This window comes from Dromiciops gliroides, chromosome 3 (genome assembly GCF_019393635.1).
Source record: "Dromiciops gliroides isolate mDroGli1 chromosome 3, mDroGli1.pri, whole genome shotgun sequence".
Taxonomy (NCBI): domain Eukaryota; kingdom Metazoa; phylum Chordata; class Mammalia; order Microbiotheria; family Microbiotheriidae; genus Dromiciops; species Dromiciops gliroides.
The window spans coordinates 361193311-361213638 of NC_057863.1; the positions used below are offsets into that span (position 1 = coordinate 361193311).

The following is a 20328-nucleotide window of genomic DNA, read 5'->3' on the forward strand; positions in this document are numbered from 1 at the left end:
CAACAACAAAATAGTGTTTCCTAGAGACTAAATGATATAGATCTGGAAGTAAGATCCTTATTTATTAATTCAATAACTTAATAATTAAATTCTAAAAATGCACTTAGTTTAATATAACAATAAACAAATTAAGGGTGGGAACATAGTACAATAAATAGCTGAGAGGACCTAAACATTCATTGAAGCTTTCAGATAATATATAGAGTATTAGTTCCTTGATTTATAAATTCCATAAACCTAAGCTTATGATGTTAAACTTCTATATGATTAAGGTTGCCTAGATTTTCTTACTTCAGTCTTTCAGTGATGCTCCCATACAAGTGCAGAATATTGCCCCTTCCTGTAGGCAAGCGCTTGTTCTTTTTGATGTTCTCTTTTGATGTAAGGGGGTTTTAATAAATCCCCTCAGAGTCACAGTATTTGATTGAGGCAGTTCTTTTACTGGGTATGGCTTCCCATGATCTTTTAAGGTCCACTCAATAACCCCATGTAGCCTATGTAGTCATTCTGATTGGCCTGTTGAGCAGGTAAGCACCCCTTACGTGCTCCCTGGAAATACCTCTATACATACATACAAGGGCCCAGATCATCCACCTCAGAGCTATGACTTACCTTTGTAACAGCTGTGCACATCACTGGATCTGAGGCCTGATTTCAGTCTACTACATACCTCCACAATTTAGGAGATAATCTTTGAAAGATATAACCAAAACAAATAAAAATTCATCACCCTCAGGCAATCCTAGTAATGAGCAGTTTTATATTTACATTGTCTGGTTCTCTGAGGACAGACACATAGTCTATTACTAGGCTTGTATTCTAAGACTTTCCAGATGGGAGAATCTGTCATAGCTTGCACCCCACTGGCAAAGTCTTTTGAGAACTCAGGTTTGCTTCCATACCAGGATGAAGCATCAAAGTACAACTTTAGTGGAAGCCTATATTGTTATAATTTCAAAATAATAAAGATGGGCTTGTTTAGCAACATACTATTTATCTAAGAGAGGCATCATAGTGAATAAATAGCTATTCTCAAAGTCAGGAAAGACCTTGGTTCATGTCCCACCTGGCACATATTGGTATGTGACGTTAGGAAGGTCACTTATCCTCTCAGGGGCAGCTAGGTAGCACAGTGGATGGAGAGCTGGACCTGGAGTCAGGAAGACATGAGTTCAAATCTGGCCTCAAATAACAGCTGTGTGAAGTCACTTCACCTGTTTGCCTCAGGTTCCTCAACTGTAAAAAAAAAAAAAAAGGGATATAAATACTAACCAACAACATCACCACCATCCTCCTCCTCCTCCTCCTCCTCCTCTCCTCTTCCTCTTCTTCCTCCTCCAGTGCCCCAGGAAACTATAAGACTACTAATTATAGAGAGGTTGCTGATCTGCATTTATAGAGATGATTGCACAAACTTATCTTGCAAATTAGAATTGACAATTATTTCCAGAGATCAATAAGAGTGAAATAAAAGTACTGTTATTGCTAAAGCAAAACAGCTGTATGAATTCATTAGGCTATAAGATTAAAGGACTATGTCTGTTACCTTATTTTTATAAAGCCTGGAATGACCCAAGTTAGCTATTTCTCATATATCTTTTGAAGGCAAGGTACAATTTTAAAATGTGGGATCTGACTAATTATATATCTCTTTTAAGTTCTGTTTAAAGCTGTACTGGACTGCATGTTCAGAGATCAAAATATTAGCTTTAAAGTTATTTTTTATTTTCATTCTGTTATGAGGACATGTATAGAAAAAGATCATGATGTGAAAATATATATTTTATTAATATTAGCAGGTAAATATAGGATGTTGAACACAAGGCATCATGTTTAGAAATAGTCATAATATTTTTGTTAATCATAATAAAAGTTTTTTATTATTTTCTAGTTACATGTAGAGATAGTTTTCAACATTTGTTTTTATAAGATTTCTAGTTTCAAATTTTTCTCCCTCCCTCCTCCCTCCCCAAGACAGCAAGCAATCTGATATAGGTTATATATGTACAATCACATTAAACATATTGCTGCATTAGTCATGCTGTGAAAGAAGAATCAGAGCGAAAGGGAAAAACCTCAAAACCTCAAAATAAAATAAAACAAAAACACCCAGAAATAGTATGGTTCAATCTGCATCTAGATGCCACAGTTCTTTTTTTCTGGTTTTGGAGAGCATTTTCCTTCATGAGACCTTTGGAACTATCTTGGACTATTGCTGAGAAGAGTCAAATCTATCAGAGTTGATCAACACACAATGTTGTTGATACCAGGTACAATGTTCTCCTGGTTCTGCTCATCTCACTCAGCATCAGTTCATGTAAGTCCTTCCAGGTTACTCTGAAATCTGCCTGCTCATCGTTTCTTACAGCACATTCTTATACCACAACTTGTTCAGCCATTCCCCAATTGATGGGCATCCCTTCAATTGCCAATTCCTTGCCACCATAAAAAGAGCAGCTATAAATATTTTTGGACATGTGGGTCCTTTTCCCTTTTTTATGATCTCTTTGGGAAAAAGACCTAATGGTGGTATTTCTGGGTCAAAGGGTATGCACAGTCCCATAGCCCTTTGGGCATAGTTCCAAATTGCTCTCCAGAATGGTTGGATCAGTTCACAGCTCTACCAACAATGCATTAGTGTTCCAATTTTTCCACAGCTTCTTCAACATTTAGTGGTCATAATATTTTCAAAAAGTCTTTTAATAGCCTAAAAGAGACAATATGGATTATTATTCCCATATTCCCCTTGCAAAGGATAGAAAACGACCCAAAAGGCAAAAAAAGTTCTCTCTATATAATGAGGGAGGGGAGGAAATAAAGCAACAAAATGGGAAATTTTTCTCTCAGCAAATTGCCTTATAGAAGACCTGACCATCTGGATTCTGCAGTAAACATAGTGGCTGGCACATAGTATGCACTTAATAAATGCTTACTGACCACCTGTTAGATCATTGGAAAATTACCTTTAAATATTTGCAATCTTCTAAACTCTTAATAACAACATTGATTTGGGGAGGCAAGGTAGTGTTACTCATTTATGATAATTAAGCAGAAGTGTGTTAAAAAGCCAGTTTAAACTATCTAATGTACTGTTAAATTTTCATTGTGAACATTTATACCTTGGAATCTCCAAATATTACAGATCAAATCTTGATGTATTGTTTTGTTGATTATCTAGACTTTAGATCATGGTGGAGACTTTTTTTTTGCCCTTGGTTACAAAACAGTTTTATTGGTGGGACCTGGTTGGATAGGGATGTGGGGCATTGCTGGAGAGGGTCAGGGGAACACAGGCAGTAGAATTTTGGATTCCTGGGTGAGTGAGAGCAAGGTCCTTCAGGCTAGGTGACCTTCTCAAAGGGCAAAGAAATATCCCAGAAGCAAATTAATCTTGTGTAGGGAAGAAAGGACAATGGATATACAGGAATGACAGGGGAGGGGTGTGGAATTAGGCTACAGAAACTCCCCTAACACTCTAAGAAAGTGATCAGTCCCAGTTCCTCAAAGCCAACTAGGAATGGCTTCCTAGACATTTGGATCCCTCCCTCTCTGTCTGCTTAGTGAGGGTGCAACTTGAAGGGGTCATCTTTTAGGGCTGAGACTCTTGGGAAGAGAATAATAAGAAATTCAGGTCAAAGAGAAGAAGCTTCAGCCCAAAATAATCAGGTTACCAGCTGGCTTCAGAGACTGATACAGCAAGCCTTCTTCTCAGAACTCAGCTCTTGCCCAGGTTGGGCACTGCCCAGGGTGACTGCATTGGCATGGGCATAGTTCTGCCGCTGCTTGGACACTTTGGTAAAAATCCCTTTGAGGACAGTTTCAAAGGCCAGTTCAATGTTAGTGGACTGAAGAGCTGAGGTCTCAATAAATAGAAGTCCATTATTTTCAGCAAACATGCAAGTCTTGTTGGGTACCTCTCTTGCATGGCTCAGGTCACTTTTGTGGCCTACCAGTAAGACAATGATGGCAGCATCTGCATGGCCATATAGCTCCTTCAGTCAGCACTCCACTATGGTGTAGGTCTGGTGTTTGTTTAGGTAAAAATACCAGCAGGGCTCCCACTGACCCTCTGTAACATTTTCCAACCTAGTTATGTCCCAGATTTGCGCTTTGATGGCAGCTGTTCCTAGCAGCACAGTTCGAGTGGAGAATTCCACTCCAATGGTTGTTTGACTGTCATGGCTGAACTCATTCCATGTGAATTTTGACAACAGGTTGGTCTTTCCCACTCCAAATTCCCCTATTAGCACCTGAAGACAAAACCATAATCCTCTTCTGTTCCATTTCTCATCTTGATCCCACATAGAGACTGAGTAAGTGCAACTGGGGTAAGATGGTAGGTAGAAAAAGGGGTTAGGGCATTGGCTCTATGACCCTCAATCCTCTGGTTTCCAGAGGCCTTGACATAATTCTCCTCTCATTGGAGACAGTTGATCTTGGTAGTGAGAAGGAACAAAGACAGATTTGGTCACCACTGGTGGGTTGGGGAGTCACAACCAAGAAAATGTTAATAAAGTAGATTAAACTTGCAAGTGTGTCATGGTACTCTCCATAGAGCCTGTTCTTAAACATTTACCAGCACACTGTTGGAATGAAAGCCCTTTTCTCATCTCTTCTTCAAGGACAGGCAATGTTACTATAATCACATAGCATTAATGTTTTCTTTATTCTGGTGATTATTCTTTCCATTTTCAAAGATATTATGTCCATTATTTTCTTGGTTCTGCTTCTTTTACTCTACATCAGTTAATATATATTTTTTCTTCTCTCTCCACTTTTCATGTTATTAATTCATCATGGAAATGTATTTTACTCATGTACCATAACTTGTTAGTCATCCAGTAACTGATGGGCATCTACATTATTTCAGTTCTTTGCTAGCACAGGAAATGCAGTTATAAATATTTCGATGTCAATGGGACCCTTCTTTCAGAATTTGACCTTCTTGGGATGAATGTCTAGCATGGAATATCAATCAAAGGTACAGATATTTTAGTTACTTTAAACAAAGTATACTTCTAAACTGCTTTCCAGAAAGGTGGGAACAATTAACAGCTCTATCAAAAGTATATTATTATTACGAATGTCTTTCCATAGCTCTTCCGTCATTTACTCCTACCATTTTTTGTCATCTTTATCACTTTTCTGGGTATGAGGTAAAACCTCAGGTTTGTTTTAATTTGTATTTCTCTTATTCATGATTTATAGCAATTCTTCACATGAAACATTAAATGTTGATCCCTAAAAATGTTATCTTGTATAATAACCAGTTTTGATAAGATTCATCAAATTCAATCATGATGTTCTTGGTACTTAGTGATGACAATGCACAGATGATAACAGAGGACAATGAAAACAATGTAATGTATCTTAGAAGATATAGTTCATAATTTACTCAATAACCACTATAAGACTTCAGAACTCTAATCAATGCAATGACCAATTTGTGATGTCAGAAGACTGATGGTGAAGTATGTTGATCTCCTTTTCAGGCAGGAAAAGAACTACAGAGATGAGGCATAGACTATAAAATATTGTAACGTATTTTTGTTTTGCTTATTTGTTTAATATAAATATATTTTGTTAAAAGGGGAGGTGTCTTTTGGGTGAGGGAACAAGAAGTTATAGTGAGACTAAAAAAAGTAGCATGAGTAAAACAGTTATAAAAACATGGCAGGGAATGAGAGGGACATGAGTTTTACATATTAGGAATATTTTTTCCAAGAAATGAATCAGTAGGTATTGGACATGGTAAATACCAAATGATGTTTTATTTTAGCAAATAGAAAACAATTTGTTACTGATTGTTAGAACAAAGATCAAAACCAATACAAAACTAAGTACAAAAATAAGAATGGATGGTTTGTAAGGAACACAACTCCAACCTCACCTGTTTGTTTTTTTTTTAAAAGGTGAAGTATTTGATGAAAAGAGAAATGGATAGAAGAAATATCAACATTGATTATAACAATTTCATATAAAATTTAATTCATATAAAACCAAGAGGTTGAAGGAACTTAGATATTATCTTACATAGCAAACACTTAATTGTTTTACTAAACTTGAGAGATATGGCAATCAGTGGTCACAATGATTTGGAATATAAACTTATATTAAGAATTGTTTTGAAAAGACTAATGGTACATTATTAATATTAATACCTAATGAAACAAACAGAAGCAATGGAGGGAAAATAAGTTGAACAAAAGCTTAATTAGGGATCCAACTAAGAGTTAAGCCTACTGGAGCTTATGTATGGAACTAGAAGGCAGAGAATACACAGATGAAAAATAAAAAAAGATATAAAAAGATTTTTAAAACAAATTCTTTTCCTCTCCAAAGTAGAGCAGGGGTACCACACCTGGACTCTCACATGCCACTCCCCAGGACCACTGGAAGAAGAAATGACACTAGAGGATACAAAGATGAGAAAAGCTGTGGACTAGACCCATGCCATAGAGGGGCATCTAAGATGTGACACAACTTTCATGATATTGAAAAACAGGTTCTTGAGGTACATGAGTAAGCAGATACAGCAGGAACATAGAAAAGTCTGACATTATTACCAAAAAGGCAATCGGAATAACATCAGTAATTACTGACCTATGTCTGCCTTCTTATCTACACTGAATTTCTATGAGAATAATGTAGGCACATTGACAGCATCCTTGTTGAGGACACTGAAAGGAGAAAAGTAGACTTTCATATTAACAAAAGTAATATTCCACAGCAGGCCACATCCTGAATATTACAAAACTGATGGAAAGTCACTGCTTTTTATTACATCTGATTCATTAGTACAAAATATAACTGTAAATACTTTCCTCTACAAAGGTGTCACCCATGAATATGTCAAAATTATACAAGACTCCTGGAAAGATAAAATAGAGACAACCTCAATCAACACCAGTCTGGTAACCAATTTAACATAGAAAAGGGAGAGAGATGTATGCTTGCCAAAGTTGTTTATCACTGTAGTGGACATCTAGTGCAGTTCAATTTGAAGAGGTCTTCTCTATGGGGGCAGCTGGGTGGCGCAGTAGATAAAGCACTGCCTCTGAAGTCAGGAGGATCAGAGTTCAAATCTCACCTCAGACGTTAGCTGTGTGACCCTGGGCAAGACACAACCCTAATTGCTTTAAAAAATATCTGGGCTCATCTTTAGGCATCCTGATATATATCTTGTCACTAGACTCAGATGGCTCTGGAGAGAGTGAGGTTGGTGAACTTGCACAGCCCTCCCTCACTTAGATACAATTCACTGCAAGTCATGATGTCACCCCAATGTTATGACCCTCTTGAGAATGAAGGAAAACAACAACAACAACAAACAACACTTCCTCTGAGGTGTATAGTTCAAGGACTCTTCAGTTTTTAGATGACACTGTGCTTAATGCATCAAGCCCAAATCATGAAAAAACTCTAAAATGAGATCTACCATCACTAAAAAGTTGAACTAGAATTATTTATTACTTTTATAAGAAATAATAGAACGTAGAGCTAGAAGGTATCTTAGTCCAGCCACTTGGTTTTTCAGATGAAGAAATTGATAGATTAAATTATTTTCCTAAGGAAAAAGAAGTAATACACCCTGACTCCCAGGACCAGGATTGTAATGTTGGTACATTGACTCTAAATTTGATTCTCTTTCTGCTACACAATTCTTGAAGACTTAGAGAGGCTGCTTACTGTTCAAGTATAGCAGCTAAGAATAGAAGGATATTCTAATATTTGATATGCATATTAAATATATAGCTAGGATAGCCAGGAAAAAGAGAATCCTAGTGAAAAACAAAACAAAACAAAACAAATTTTCACTTGTGAATGCCACAACCAACATTCTAAATCTCTACCTTGAAAAGTTCGGGAAGTTTCAGAAACTCTTTGGGTATCCCAAATGAAAATCTACAATACAGAAAATATATGAAAAGAACTCATAATTAAGGGGCTTAGCACGTGAGAGTATTGAAATAGTTTTTAATACCTAATTATTTTCAAGTGCTAAAGAATTGAGAATTAAAGACTTTAATTGCTGAAAACTACAATAAAGCCATTTCTTGCCATTCTCTTCCTAATTACCAGAGTCTAAGTTCTTTTCAATTCCAAGTAAAATATATCAATATTTCTGAATATCATCAGAAAAAAGGCATGGTTTTTGGCAAAGGAGAAAACATAAAATGGAGGATGCTCACAAGAAATTAAATGACTAGAATCCATGTGAGAAAGTCATTTTAGGTAGCCAGATGTTTCTAACAAAAGGTAGGAAAATACCAAGTGGGAGGAAAAGGAAAAAAAGAAAGGGGAAAAAATTAATGGGATAGAATAAAGTCCATCTCTTTGTAAAACAAAACAATTTTGTTTTGATAATCTAAAATTAGGTCATATTTGTACTGGTTCTGATGCTCTATAAGTTGTGGGATGAAGTTATTACTCGCCCACTAAAATTTATAATTTAAACTGCTCAATGAATCAGGCACAAAGATCGGCAGAACGAGATCTTCCCCTGGCAGATCACTGCTGCTCAGACATGCATAAAAAGGAGAAAATTACTTCTGCAGGCTAGGCAAAGTTTATACTGAATGGAACATTGCATAGTCTTCTACTGTACATAAGAAAAAAACAACTACAAGAAACCAAGATGTTTTATGGCATAAAAAATGAAGCAAAATTAAAATAGGTATAAACTGAACTTAAGAGAGAACAAAACTAATACCATATGCAGCAGCAGAGTACAACAGTTTAAAATTAAAATTGTGATAGAAAAAATTGTCTTAATTCTAACTCATATAACTAATAATATCTGGTTTTTGTATTAAATTTACACAAATACATTTTTTGGTGATTTGTATTATTTCTTTAAACTACAGCATAAAAGTAAAACAAATTTACTTTGGTTAATACATATAACAAAATCTTGGTTGCTCAATCTAAGCAATACCTTTTATTGTTATTTTAAAATCTACCATGGTATTTTATAAACAATCATAACACAATGTAGTTTACTGAATTATATCACATTAAGAAAAAATTTTATTCCAATTAGAAAGCATAAAATTGTGGTACAAAATATAATGAACATTTTAATCTAATTTTAATAAAATCTGCAGACTGATTTTATTCTATCAAAATCAAATTACTATCTAAAACATATGTGTAAAACAATGGGTCACTTTGAATATTACTTACAACTGGGGACGATAACCTTTCAAGGGTGGTATGCCAAGATTATGACTTTTATTCTAGTGTTCAAGGGTGGTTATTGTGTTCTGACTGATTCTTTTTAAAAGTGTCTAAAGAAGGAACTTTTTATATGTAGCCATCATTCAAGAAGTGGAAAGGAGTAATTTGCTTATAAATCAATGAAAATTAGCTCAAGTCAAAGGATGATAATTCCTGATTGCAACAAGAAAATTTTACTTCAAAAGAGAAACAAGACCACTAAGAGTTTTTATTTTTAAAAATAAACCACTAAAACCAAGTCAATATAATATACAACTATGATAATCACACAGTGTTTATAATGCATATTAAGCTTCTTGGTATAAAAATTTACATTAAAACTTTAAATCAAATTATATTACCTCAATTAAAATTGGTCCTCCAATACTTTTTATCCCCCAAAATACATAAATTAAAATTAAAATTAAAAATTCTGTGAAAGAAAAAACGTGCTCAATACTACTGACCTATAATTGAAGAGGACTGAGTCTCTTTCTCTTTTGTTTGTTCAGATCTTGATCACTGGTTTTCATATTTCTCTCCTTTTTGATTTTAGATTATTCTCTTCTTTCTCTAGCTTCTTCACTAAAAGCTACCTGTCACAGTCTCTACCTGTTCCTTTATCTTTAATGTGTTTCTAAAGCAAAGGCTATAATACATACAAACACACACACACACGTAATGTATATCCAACTCTATTTAGTCTAGTTCAGGCATGACATATCCTCTCATCCTACCTTGATTTTTGTATTCTCTTCTTCTTGCTCACTCTAATTATGAGAAATTGTGCCCACTTTTTCATTTCTTCTTCCCAAGTATACCCTTTCACCGCCCACTTTTTCTACCTTTTGGTAAAACTAATAATAATGATTCAAGTTCTCCCCTCATGTTTGATTTTATTTTTCAATTATTTGGGCAAATTTTTGTTAATTAAAAAATTCTGAATTTAAAGGTAAAAAATAATATTTCCATATACAAAGTAGAACAGAAAGTTAAGATTAAAAGCAAAATTGTAAACCTTTATTATGTGCAGCTTGCTTTTTTTAAAAATATAGAATAAATTTAACATATTCCTTTCAAAGCTGTCTAGTTTGCCTGTGTTTCCATCTGAATTCCCTTCTGTTATTTTCTATGCATTTAAAAAATGATTCAATTATCATCTTCTCATTTTTGGGAATACCACTGCTAGCTCCTGTTCTGTCCTCCCTTCCACAGTGTCTGTCCCTCCAGTAAAACAGAAAAAGCATAATTCTTGTAACAAATAAGCACAGTCAAGAAAAATAAATTCATAATTTGCTGTGTGTAAAAATGTGTGTCACATGCTAAACCTAAGGCCATCACTTCTCTAGCACAATGTCAATCAAAATTCTTTTTTTTTCCTTCTGTGATCCTATCATATCAATATTCATAAACTCTTTTCTATCCATAACTGAAAGTTATTTTCTTGCTTGATCCCCTATATTACATTTTACTTCTAGGTAATCTATCAATTTGGAGCTTAATAAAGTAGTGTTAGGTCTTGGTCTAAAGATAGTCTTTACCACACTGCTCTCCAGTTTTTTTACAGTAGTTTTTGTTGAATGACTACTTACCCTGGTACATGGAATCTTTTGGTTTACTGAACTGTCACTGTGTTTGCTTGTTTCTGTGTATTGTAAATATAATCTACTCCTCTGACTTTACTATGTTTTTGGTGATTACTGCTTTGTAGTATAGTTTGAGAGATCTGGTAGTACTTGGTCTGCTTTCTTCATTTCCAGCCCCCCCCCCCGCCCCATTCATTTTGGGCAAGACTTTCCACATTCTGTTCTAAGCAACTTATTTTCTTTCTAATTTTTCCCTCCGTAGGTCTTATTTCAATTCTAATTTAATTTTTGAACCTTGGCTTGACTTCTATCAGTCTTATTACACAGTCCTTGTAGCCAAGGCATCCCCCCCGCTCTGCCCCGAGTCTACTAGAATTTGATATAGAATTTCTCTTTTCTTCTGGGTTTCTTTCATTTATAGTATTTCTTCACTGAATTCATAATTTTAAAAAACATATATCTAGCTTCAGTTTCTGAATTACACCTTTGTGCTTAGGCCTGAATCCACCACTTGACTCACTACTGGAAGAGGGTGGTCTGTTCCTTCTATGGTTGGGATGAAGCAACCTCTGCCATGCAGGATACAGTGGGTAGCTCTAGGCCCTGCTGAGTTCAGAAGTCCCTTCTGGTTCTTTCTTCTGACACTTGGGAGTTGGCCCCATCCTTTCATGTGACCCTTACAAGCCCCAACTAGACATTGTCAATTTAGCTGGTAGACTGCCTCTTATAAAATCCCTGGTGTTTGTGCTTCCCAGGTGCTCCTCTGGCTCTGTCTCATCCTGTGGCTCTCACAGCCTTCTTGGGAACTGCTCTTAGTGAGCACTGTGGGTATCCTTTCTATCCCTGTTTCTAGTGTAGGATGCCTGGGAGGTGGGCTTGCCCTACTCCTTTCTGTGACGCTGGAGGCGGGGAATTAACATGCTGTGGTTTCTGCCTTCCTTTTCTTTTTCTAGAGGCTTTTGGTATTTTTCTTGGACAGTGAGGATGAGTTTGTAGTTGTTGCTCTAGTTGCCTTAACACTGTTCCTTCTGGTGCATTTCTGGAACTCTAATGGAGCATTTGTGGAAGGATTCAGCTCTTGTAGTACCTTTCATGTTGTCATCATAACCAGAAATATCCACAATAATCTATTACTTGTGAAATCTTATAGCTTTTTCTCAAACCTCATCCTACTTGGCTTTTGGACTGCAATTAATGCTGCTGACTAGAGCTGTCAAACTCCAGACCCATAAAAGTGGTCTGCAAAACTCCCAAGTTCTCTGAAACCAGATGAAAATATAAACGGGAGGGGCAGCTAGGTGGCGCAGTGGATAAAGCACTGGCCCTGGATTCTGGAGGACCTGAGTTCAAATTTGGCCTCAGACACTTGACACTTACTAGCTGTTTGACTCTGGGCAAGTCACTTAATCCTCACTGCCCCACAAAACAAAACAAAAAGGAAAAAAAAAGAAACTATGGGAATTAATGGAATTGTTAAGGAAGAGAGGTAGATGAAGAATTGAAGAAGGGAAAGGTCATGAATGTGAGGAAAATGTAAATGGGAAATGTTTAACAAAACAAAAATAAGATACAACAAAAATAACGTTAATTTGTGGTTTTCTAAGTCACTATGTGACCAACAAGGAATCCATTTCTATTTAAGTTGGACATCCTATCTGCAGATCACCTTCTCTCTTCCTTGCGTATTTTTTAAATTGTGTGAATTCATAATAATATTCTCTTTTTGTTCTATTCTCACCTACCTAAACACTCAGTATCCTTTGCTACATCATCTACAGCCCTTAAATGTAGGTGTTCCACAAGGCCATTGGATCTTGTATTCTCTTCTCTCTACTAATTTTTTCTTGGTTACCCTATTAACTCCTATTGGCTTAATAACTGATTATATGAAGATAACTTAGAGCTTGTACATGCCTAGATACAGTCTTGCTCCTGAGATTTAGTTCCACATCACCAACTGCATTTGGACATTTCAATCACAATGCCTAGGAAACACCTAAAATTCAAATTACCCAAAACATAGCTTACTCTCCTCAGAAACCCACCTCTCATTATCTAAAACCCCCTATTTCTACAGAAGCCAGTGACCTTCTCATCTCTCAGGTTTGTACTCTCAGCACCCTTCCTGACTTTCTGTTTCTGCCCCATTTCATATGTCCAATAAGCTGTCAATTCTTGCATTTTCTACCTCTATGACATCTTTTTTTCGTCCCAGCTCTTTACCCGCAGTCATCACCTTTTTACAGTTCCCAGTGTCACAGCAGTCTCTTCTGATAATTCCTCCTTTTGCTCCTTGCTCTAACTCTCTTTTATATCTCTAGAATTTTGTGCTTGAGAGATTCTCTTCTCTCTTACGCTGACTTTCCCTGTAGAATTTTAGTTAGTAGGACCTAACATCATCTCTCCAAACTCTTTGAAATCTATTTCCCCCAAATTTAGGACCCATGTAAGACTTCTTGGCTTTTCTTCCCTTTTCTATCATAAATTGTAATACAGTGTGATCACTTCTTTCTAAAATTTCAGCATTTCTTCCCTATTGTTAGAAACTGGATCCAGAACAGAATTGCTTTCTATTGGTTCTTTTACTTTTTGAACACTTAAAGGAATATTAGGAAAAAAAACAAAACAAGAAATTACAACGTACTCTGCTTTGAGACAAGGACGTAAATGTCCAGATATCTAACTTCTATAACATTCTATAACATTCCATAGAACATTACAAAGTTAAGCCAGGATAGTTTCCCAAACTCCTCTATGATATGACAAAATTGCTTTCCCCTGCTCTGACCAACTGATTAACTCTCAGATGCTCTCCCCTATGCTTACCTTCTCTGCTTTCTGGATTTTCTCACATGAGCCTATCTTCTTGCTTTTTTGTTTCTGTTTAGTTTTGTCCTCTACAAATGGGTGGGAGTGCTTTCTCCTATCACATCTTTGGGGCCTGGTTTGTTCTTTGTCATTTTGCAACATATACTTTTGATGGATTTGTGATGGTTGTTCTTTCCATTTACATTGTTGTCACCACTGTTTATTGCCTTCTTTTCATGCTTTGTTGTATTTATATTTGTCATTTCTTACGGTATAATAAATATTTGATTATTTTCAAATGCCATAATTTGTTTAGCTATTCTCCAACTGATGGTAAACAACTGTGCTTTTAGTTCTGTTGCTATAAATATTTTGGTGTATGTGAGGCTTTCTTTCTGTCAGTGACCTCCTTAGAGTATATCTTAGTACAAAAAGTCATACTACCTCATAGCCCCTTTAACTTTTCCTCTTCATTCTGAATGAACAAAATTTTAAAAAATCATTCTGATAAAATATTCACAGAGAAATTCTAGTATATACATAAAAAACCCAACTTTTAGAAAAAACTGTTAGGTCAAATAACTCTCCCTGTGTGCAGTTTATCTTGCTTATTGCCCATATCTTGTGCATTTGTGAATGAGCATATGGGGGATTAGTTTTGGATTTTGTCCTGTGGTAAAATATGAAAGTTTTTAACAGTCGGTTAGGATACTGAAAGACGCCAGTTTTTCAAGGACCACCCTTTTGGGGAGGAGATGAACAGTCCGCCTGCTGCGCATGTCAGACTGCCTGCCAGGTACAGTCTGCCTGCTGCGCATGTCAGACTGCCTGCCGGGTTTTTTGGACTTCCGGGGTGGAGAGAAAGTAGGCCTTTTTGCCTGCTTGGCGGGACTCCTGGCGGTGCGGCACAGACGGTCTCCCTCACTCCAAAGGTGGCCTTTTTGGTTTGGTGAGTTTTTATAAGGAATATAGACTAAGCCTAGATTTAAGACGATTTGTACTGTATTTCTATTTTCCTATCCTTCTAATCAACAACACCTTATATACAATAAAGGCTCTATCTAGAAAACCAGAAGCTTCTTCCATTTACTAGTCTGGGAGATAAATTAAGGGAATAGTTAAGTAGGGGAGATTTATGATCTAATATCCAATTTTAAATCTCACAGTCCCCTGTGAATTTTTGGACATCATACCTGCTATTGTTTTTCCTACATAATTATTATCTTCTGCCTGACCTGACTTGGTGAATATACATAGACAGATTTTGACCTTCTTCTTCCTATTCAGTTGAAAGCCCTTTTGATTAGATTTACAAGCCATAAACTAGTACATTCTTATTAGTACTTGCTGGATGTCATGTTCCAGGAATTCAAAACCAATAATTCTATTAACACCATAATCTTAACTAGATGTTAACTCTCCAAATCTGCTTTTTATCTTCTGAATTCCTTGTCTTCAATGGGCAGAAATGATAAAAACATTTCATGCACTTCTGTGCATCTCTAGGATTCTGTGATCTCTAGGTTACTGACTGTAACGATTGGAATGATGCCACCTGTTGGAGATTTACTGTAGGGAAGCTCCAACATCAGGAGAGGGCCTCTGAGGGCAAGACCATGCGTCTTTTCTTTGGTACCAGGAAGTAACATTTGCTTGTGGGAGGAAGAAGAGGGAGGCTGGCACTCTGACTCTTGCTCTTTCGTGTGGATTCTGGCGAAGAGTGGAGCTAGGAATGCTTTTTCCCTTTTATTAGATAGATGAATCTAGGCCTTTCTCTTTCTCTTCACCAAATTCTTATTCTCCTTAATAAATGCATAAAAGCCTAACTCTTGCTAAAGCTTATAATTTATTGGCGACCATTCATTGGATATTTTAGACAGTATAGCTAGAATTTTAGCCTCTCACATGACCAAAACTTAACCTTTGTTGATGCCTTCTATGGTTGTATTGAGGTTACTCATGAGAAGTGGGTCACAATCACCTGTCCCTGATTTGATTAGTTATAGATGGTTTCTCTATCAGTTCTTGGAAACATGCCCCTAGAATACAACAGAACCCCTCTCTATTATTGTTTTTGGGTGTACAAACAGCTTCTGTATACCTTGGAAGGAGCTCACCAACTGCTATCCTCCTCTTCCACTGACCCTCACTAGATGATTTATGACTTGATAGCATCTGTGAATCTTTGTTATTCTGTGGATAAAAAGCAGCTGCTTTCTATTCAACTTATTCAATTACCTTCTCTTCAGAAAAAGACTAAGACTTGTTTGTTTTTTTTTAAAGGTAGCATTCATATCTTTCATTTTTAAATCATAGTCATTTCCACATATGCTCCCTTCCCAACAAACTTGCCCATATAAGAAAAGGAGTTAAGCAAAACCAATAAAGACAGCAACTGTATCTGACAGCATCAGCAAACTTCTATACTCATAGACATATATTGCTTTAAAAAAAAGGGGGCTGGGGGTGGGGAGAATATCCCATCTCTTTTCTAGGGTCAAACTGGTTCCCATAATTACAATTGGTTCTGCTTGTTTTTTCAGTATTTTTCATCTACATTATTGAAATTATTATATATATATAATTTTCTTGTTTCTTCTCACTCTGCTTTGAACAGTTTCATATAGATTTTTCCATGTTTCTCTGAATTCTTCATATTATAGTATACAATTGTACTCCATTAATTTATGATAATCTGTTTAACCATCTCTCAACTAATAGATAACCTCCTATGTTGACATTTGGGTATTCCTCCCCATCCCTAGTGGTTATCAATAAAGTAGTGCTCAAATTAAAAAAAAAATCTATACACAGTCTTTATTAAGACCTGTTTGGGAAAGTAATGCAAGCCGTAAGATTGTTGGGATAGAATATGTTAAAAGTTTAATGATTTTTCTTGCATAAATCTAAATTCTTTTCCCGAACAGTTGGACCAATTCATTATTCCACCCATAGTACATTAGCATGTATATCTTGCCATAGCCGCCCCCCCCCCCAATTTTTCTGTATTTTGTCATCTTTGTCAACCTGATATTTATGAGGTTTATAAAACCTCAGAGCTGTTTTGATGTGCATTTCTATCATTCTTAATGACTTAACAGTAATACTTCACAGGGCTTTTTATAATTATTTTTTGGAAAACTGTTCAAAAACTCTGAACAAATATCTACTGTGAAAAGTTCTCAGTAATTTATTTGTGTTAATACTCTCTGTAGTTGAATTTTTAACTGTTAAGTGATATTTGATACAAAAATTTTTTTCCAAATGACTTTTTGAATTTTGACTTTTTATCACGGCTGCGTTGATGTTTATGCAAAAACTTTTCAGTTTCATGTAATCAAGGTTGTCTATTTTAGGTAGTATGACACATATATTAATATATAAAATATATACAGTTTATATATTAAGTGATAATATGTGCACTACAAACCTCCACATTAATATACTGATAAAAATGCTGTATTTGGAGTCAGAAGACCTGGGTTGAAATCAGTTTACTACCACTTATTTTTGGAGGCAGCTAGGTAGTAATATAGGGAGAGAGTGCAGAGCCTGGTGTAGATAAAGACCTGATTTCAAACTTGGCCTCAGCTACTTCCTAGCTCTGAGATCCTGGGCAAATCACTTAACGTCTATTTACTTCAGTTTCCTGAACAAAAATGGGAATAATGGCACCCCTTGACTCACAGGGTTGTTGTAAGGATTAAATGAGATAATCCTTGTAAAGTATTTAGCACAGTTCCTGGCACAAAGAAGCTATGTAAATGCTAGATGCTGCTGTTGTTGTTGCTGCTACCACTACCACTACAACCTTGGGTCAGCCACTTCATCTCTTTGTGCCTTAGTTTTTCCATTCATAAGTGAGGGGGCCTCTGGTAATAATAATACTCTCACACTATTTGTGATGTAACATTTCTTTAGGAAAATTTATAGGAAAGTTTATATTTGTTCTTGGAAGCAATAACAAGTCATTGGAGATTACTGAGTAGGGAGAATGACACTGTCAAACCAGGGATTTTCCAAATCACTTTGGTTTAAAATTAAGTGAGGGACATATTGGAACTAGATTGGACAAGACAAGGGTTGGGGGGTAGCTAGGTGGCACAGTGGACAAAACACTGGCCCTGGATTCAGGAGGACTTGAGTTCAAATTTGACCTCTGACACTTGACACTTACTAGCTATGTGACCCTGGGCAAGTCACTTAAACCTCATTGTCCCCCCCCCTCCCCCCCCCAAAAAAGATAAGGAGACAAAGCTAGAGGGTTATTGCAAAAGTACCAATGAGGTATTAAGGATCCATGTAAGTGAAGAGAAGGGAACATAAACAAGGAATATTGTGAAGAGAGAAATAACAAGATTTGTAAAGAGATGGGATATATGGGGTGACTATGAGTGAGGAGTGAAGTACAACATGGAGATTCTGGGCCCAGATGTCTGTGAAGGCAGTGGTGCCTTCAACAGGAAAAGGAAAGATGAGATCATCTATCTTCTTTTGCAGAGGTGAGGCACTGCAGGTGTCAAACTTTGCATATAATGTTGGATTTTCTTCTACGCTAGTTTTATGGAATATTTTTTTCTTTATTTTACTTTTTAAATTCTTTATTATAAGACATGGTTTCCTGGGAGGGTAGAAAGGGAGAAATACAGTGGGAAATAGTGGCATAAAAAACAAAAGGTATCAATAACATTTTATTTCAAAAACACTAAAGGGTGTTATATTTTGTCCAAAGTCTTTTATGTTTCCATTGATATAATCATGGGATTTTTATTGTTTTGTTATTAATACGGTCTGTTAGAGTCATGGTTTTCACACTAATATTGAACCAACCCTGTGGTCTACCTATAAATCCAACTTGATCATAAAATAACATTTAAAAATGTTTCTATATCTTCTCTGCTAACATTTTATTCAATATTTTTGCATTGATATTCATTAGAGATACTGTTCCTACTTTGGATCAGAGGAATCCAAGCATCCCAGCTCTGTGATTCTGAGCTGGTTTGAGGCCACCTGGCCTGTTCTACTTAGGAGTACTTGCAGTCCTCTAGCTGTTAATCACAGCTCAAGCTGGCTTTTCCCTCTCCTTCTCTGAGGACTCACAGACTTGTGGCTGTTATCTTATACAGTTCTCATCTAGATGAAGGAGCTTATTGTTATTTTAATTTGGCATTCTTGATCATTGATCTCTCTTGTCCCTTTTAGTTATATTTGATGGAATGTGTGTCAGAGATCTGGGCTGCTCTACATGTTTTCATGTAGCTATTTTAATTGTAAGCCTCTGTGTGTGTGTGTGTGTGTGTGTGCATGCAAATATAAAGATAAATACACCACACAATTATTGGGCAATCCAACAACTGCCTTTCACTTTCGTTTAATTGGCAAGTCCACTTCCCTTTGTGATTATACGTTTTCTAAATGAATAAATATATTTTATTTAATTGCTTGAGTGAAAACTGATAATCTATAGCCTAAGTATGACCACAATGCACTTGCCCATTGTCCTTGTGCACCATTACTGTTCATCTCTGTAGTTTTCCTTGTGAATTTTGCTAGGTCAATTTTTTTTTTGCATTATTATGGATCTATAATTTGCTGGGGTTGAGGTAATAGGCATAATGTCATATCTAATGGGATAAATTTCTGGTGAGAGGAAGCGTCCATGTACTTCATGGTAAAAAGTTACATTGTTATTTTCAGTAAACTTTAACTCATATTTAGCATTTCCAATAAAACATTATTCAGATAAGGGGTTCATTAGCTTCAATGGGCTATTAAATGGGTTCATGACATAGAAAAGGCTAAGAATAAGAACCCTGATGTATAAACAGGATCATATGAAGGACCATATGATATAGGGAATATATATCATATAGGGAATTCCTCTTCTACTTGAACTCTACTAGGAAAACACCTTATTTTGTCATTTATCTTCTAAGTTATCTTTGTTACTGCAACTATCAAAGAATTCCATATATTTTCAGCATATCTAAGGGTGATAATGTGATAGAGAAGAGCCTTTAGTACATTTTGCTCAAATAACTAAAATATTAGTTTCAAACCAACAAAAGAAAGAGAAAGATATTCTGTAGCCTGAAATTCTACTCTGACTCTGATGATGTGGTCAGTTGTAAAAACTCATTTTGAAAGCCTTTTTCCAATCTCTTATTTTCATCAAGGATACCCTCAATACAGTTTGTAGTTCATTTTAAGGTAATCAGATAAGATAAACCTGAAAATTAGATCTATCCCTGTGACAATTTGAAACACTAGTGAATTGGTCCACAAAATTGGTATCTAGGCTAATAAAAAAGATGTTGACTACATTAGCCAAAAAAAAAAAATTAAAAAATTAAATAAATCCCTTTAAATCAATGAAAATGTAGACCTGAAATCTCCCCAAACCGAATTTTTTGCAGTGAATGACTATAAAAACAGATATAAATGCTTAAGTACTTTTTTCACTTCATTTCTTCAAGTACTGGACTAACATAGCAACATTAAAGCATCTTCAGTATTTTTATACAGATTACATCTAAGCTTGTTAAATATTTCTGCTCTTCAGAAGCAAAAGAAGTCAATTTTAATTTATAATTTCTGTTCTGCCCTTAAAGTTTAGTGAGGCTTGGAAGATCTTCAAAGTGAGCAGAAGCAGGGGAACAATTTATAGAGTGACCACAAAACATATAAAGGAAAATGACATTGAAAGATACCA

At 35.8% G+C, this 20328-nt stretch overlaps 1 protein-coding gene and 1 pseudogene across 1 annotated transcript in view; both read right to left on the reverse strand.

The window, feature by feature from the left end:
• The window catches only part of MBD5 (methyl-CpG binding domain protein 5), a 445079-nt gene that overhangs the window by 194048 nt on the left and 230703 nt on the right, over positions 1-20328 (reverse strand). The window contains exon 4 of the mRNA XM_043995606.1: positions 1067-1236. The gene's annotated coding sequence lies outside the window, so the exon portion shown is untranslated. The remainder of the gene's footprint in view (positions 1-1066; positions 1237-20328) is intronic.
• Positions 3681-4291, reverse strand: LOC122749306 (annotated as a pseudogene).